The 4,411-nt window shown below is 40.1% G+C and overlaps 1 non-coding gene across 1 annotated transcript; it reads left to right on the forward strand.

The window, feature by feature from the left end:
• Nucleotides 1–3,387: 3,387 nt before the first annotated feature.
• On the forward strand, nt 3,388–3,494 carry LOC121204339 (small nucleolar RNA R71). The gene has a single exon (XR_005899266.1). It is a non-coding gene; the product is annotated as a small nucleolar RNA R71 (small nucleolar RNA).
• Nucleotides 3,495–4,411: the final 917 nt, after the last annotated feature.

The following is a 4,411-nucleotide window of genomic DNA, read 5'->3' on the forward strand; positions in this document are numbered from 1 at the left end:
ATTTCTGTGGAGAGCACTACGAGTGGAGTCACTCCGTTGGGGCAATTGGCTCAGGTTAGTAAACTCTATAGGGATTTACCTCTAGTGGTGCAATGAACTATTTTTCTGGCAGATCTGATAGAGCTTCTATTTGGGGAATTTGATATAATTCTTGGAATGGACTGTTGGTTAGCACCGAGTTAGTTTGGATTGTGTGACTAAGAGGGTCGTTCTGAGAAATGAGATGGATGATGAGGTGGTTGTGATCGGAGAGTGTCAGGATTATTTGTCTAATGTGGTCTCCGCATTTATGGCTGAGAAATTGGTTTAAAAAGAGTGTGAGGCGTACTTGGCTTACATCAGTGTTTATGCTTTTGGGGACTCTTCGATTGGGGATATCAGAATTGTAAGGGATTTTCTGGATGTTTTTCCTCAAGAGCTTCTGGGATTACCTCCTAAACGAGAGGTTGAGTTTGGGATTGAACTTCTACCGGGTACAGCTCCGGTGTCCATCGCTCCCTATCATATGGCACTAAAAGAGCTTATAGAGCTTAAAGCTCAATTACAAGAGTTGTTGGATTGTGGTTTCATCCGTCCTAGTGTGTCTCCGTGGGGAGCACCAGTTCTTTTTGTTAAGAAGAAGAATGGGACCATAAGGATGTGCATTGATTACCGACAGCTGAATAAGTTAACCATAAAGAACAAATATCCCCTTTCGAGGATTGACGACTTGTTTGATCAATTCAGAGGGGCTCTAAATAAGTGGGCTCGATAATAGCGAAGAACCGGTCCCATGGGTCTATGGAGGGTCATACGGCCTAGGGCCACGCCCATGTACTTTGAGTGTAAGCCCATGTGTTTCGAATTTTTCAATTTAGGTCGTGCACGGCTACTGTCCCACGCTCGTGTGTCATGGGCGTGTGTGGCACACGGTCATGTCACATGGCCGTGCCTAGCTTTGTTCACTTCTCCCACGCCCGTGTGTTATGGTAGTACGCTCGTGTATTGTTGTACATGGCTGAATGGCAGGGGCATGTCACACGCCCGTATTGAAGAAACAGAATCGAGCCTTGTTCCTGGCATGCCTGTAGGTTTTCATTCCCACGCCTGTGTATTCCTATCAAGTTCACCCACGGCCATGTCGCACGGCCATAGAGATTTAGCACACCCCGTGTTTAGGGGAAATCATGTTCTGCTTCAACACGGCCGTATCGGACAGCCGTGTCGCTTCCCCTATTTGGCCACGACTTTAGGCACGCCCGTGTGCCTAGCCGTGTGTGCTAAAAAACTTTGCAATTCAAAGATTAAGTTAATTGATTCGAAGTGTGAGAAAATAAAAATAAAGAAATCAAAATATGTTAGTGCTCGGGTTGCCTCCCGAGAAGCGCTTATTTATAGTCTAAGCTTGACTTACCTCTTCGTTGAATGATTATGGTGGTTCGAGGAGTTCATAATCCTCATTCCTGTTGTCAATTTTAAAATAAGGTTTTAAACGGGTGTTGTTTACCTTAAAAGTTTCGAACTTGGGATGACTCACCTCCACTGTACAGAATGGAAAAATACTAAGTACTGTAAGAGGGATTTCCTCATTTGGTGTGGTAGTGACAATGTGAGGATCAACGGCATCTAGTAAGACTGTATCGCCGACCTGAAGTTGATTAGGATAGGTATCAGGCTTATTTTTGCGTAGTTTCAGTTTATCATGTGTTCTCGGTTTGTGTTCTCGCCATTCGTCTAGCTCCTCTATCCGTAGTCTTCGTTCTTCATAGACGTCTTTGTTCTCTTCATGATACTAGCGCATTGTCTCTATTATCTTTGTTCGAGGAAGTTCCTGTAAGGACGATTGAATATTAGTTTTATCATCGATAGTTTTTATAGCATTATCTTGAGTCTTAGAGGTTCTGCCTGAGTCGCGTGCTTGGAGTGTTACTACGTCGTCACCTGCACGAAGTGTTAGCTCTCCTGTGCCTACATTAATAATGGTTCTGGCAGTTGCTAAAAATGGTCGTCCTAAAATTAAAGGTACCTCGTTATCCTCATCCATATCTAAGACAACGATGTTTACTGGGTAAATAAATTTAACAATTTTACCGAGAACGTCTTCAATAATCCCCTTTGGAAATCTAACTGTTTTGTCAGCCAATTGTATGCTCATCCTAGCCTGTTTGGGTTTACCGAGACCTAGTCGTTTAAACATTTTATATGGTATAACATTTATACTTGCCCCTAAATCACCTAAAGCATTATTCACAAATAGACTACCAATTAATAAAGGAATTGTAAAACTCATTGGATCTTTCAATTTGTTAGGTAGCTCATTCTTTAGAATAATTGAGGAGACTGCATTGAGTTCCACATGTGATGTAACGTCTAATTTCCTTTTATTGCTCAGAAGTTCCTTTAAGAATTTTGCTGAGTTGGACATCTGGGAAAGAACTTCAATAAAGGGTAAGTTAATATGTAATTTCTTTAAGGGTTTAACAAACTTACTGAATTATTCTTCTGTTCTGTATTTCGTCATCACTTTAGGATATGGCACAAGAGGTTCATGAGTTGTACTTACCTGTTTGGGATCATTATTGTTTACCTCTTCTCATCATTTGTTTATTGTGTTGTCTTGCTATATTTCTGGCTCAGGTGCAATGAATCCTTCCTTATCTTGAGTGCTAATTGCATTGAGGTGTTCCCTCGAATTAGGTTCAGTATTACTTGGTAGGCTACCTTATGGTCGTTAGGATATTAGTTTGGATAGCTGGCCTATTTGAGTTTCGAGTCCTTGGATCGATGCTTGTTGATTCTCTTAAGTGCTGTATCAGTATTTTGGAAACGAGTTTCTGACACCGAGATGAATTTAGAAAGCATCTCTTCATGGTTTTGTTTTTTCTCCTGTTGATAAGGTTGCTGTTGAAAACCCTAAGGATTTTGTGGCTTTTGATTTCCTTGACCACCCAGGAGAAATTTGGGTGGTTCCTCCAACCTGCATTATAAGTATTACTGTATGGGTTATTTTGAGATCTAAAGTTATTATTACCCATATAGTTGACTTGTTCCTCTTCAGTTGTAGGATTGAAGGATTGGTATTCTGTATGTACACCTCCTCTGCTTGAGTCACGCCTCATTACTGGATGTACCTGCATAGAACCAAGAAAACTATCAATCATTTTATTGAGAAGTTCTACCTGATTAGACAGCATGGTGATTGAATCGATGTTATAGACACCGGCTATTGTCGTTGGCTTTGTCCTAATAACTTGCCAGTGATAGTTGTTCAGTGACATCTCCTCTATGAATTCATAGGCATTTTCCGGTGTTTTATTGTTGATGGTTCCGCCAGCAGCTGCGTCAATCATTTGTCTTGTCGAGGGATTCAGACCATTGTAGAACATTTGAACTTGCAGCCAAAGCGGTAACCCATGGTCAGGGCACTTTTTGAGTAAGTCCTTGTATCTCTCCCATGTATCGTAAAGTGTTTCTAAATCCATCTGCACAAAAGAAGAGATATCATTACGCAATTTAGCCGTTTTAGCCGGTGGAAAATATTTTAGTAAAAACTTCTCGGTCATTTGTTCCCAAGTAGTGATAGACCCTCGTGGTAAAGAGTTCAACCACTGTTTAGCTTTGTTTCTCAGTGAAAAGGGAAATAACTGAAGATGAATGGCATCATCAGAAACGCCATTGATTTTGAATGTATCGCAAAATTCAAGAAAATTCGCCAAGTGCATGTTGGGATCCTCATCCTGCAAACCATCAAACTGAACAAATTGTTGTATCATCTGAATTGTGTTAGGTTTTAGTTCAAAATTATTCACAGCAATAGCAGATCTAACTATACTAGACTCAGTTCCTGTTAAAGAAGGTTTAGCATAATCATACATAGTATGTGGAGCAGGATTTTGATTAGCTGCAATTGCAGGAGGCAGCTGATTGCCTGGGTTTTCAGCCATCTCGTCGGTTGGGTTTGGAGTATCGTCTTCTCACTCGTTCTCCGTGTAGCGTAAACTACGCCTTATTTCTCTTTGATTTTTATGAATTGTACGATCGATTTCTTCGTCAAAGAGTAATGGTCCGGACGGGTTTCTTCTAGTCATAAACTATAAAAACCTACCAAGAGAGAGAGAAAAAATTAAATTAATAAATAATAAAATAAAATAATAATTGCAAGAAAAATAAATGGCTAAAGTAATAAAAATTTAGTGTTCCTAATATTTCAGTTCCCAAGCAACGGCGCCAAAAACTTGATCGCGTAATTCGTAACAAGTAATAAATATTTATAATGAATATCAAACCTAGACTAACAATTATCACGATGAAAAGGCAAGTGCACCTACCGAACAATAGTATAGTAATGGCAAGACCGGGATATCATACCCAAGGGAACCAAAAGTACTAGTAATAACTATCTTTTTATTATCTAGCCTAAGAATAAAAGGGT

The sequence above is a fragment of the Gossypium hirsutum genome, chromosome A07 (genome assembly GCF_007990345.1).
Source record: "Gossypium hirsutum isolate 1008001.06 chromosome A07, Gossypium_hirsutum_v2.1, whole genome shotgun sequence".
In the NCBI taxonomy this organism is placed as follows: Eukaryota; Viridiplantae; Streptophyta; class Magnoliopsida; order Malvales; family Malvaceae; genus Gossypium; species Gossypium hirsutum.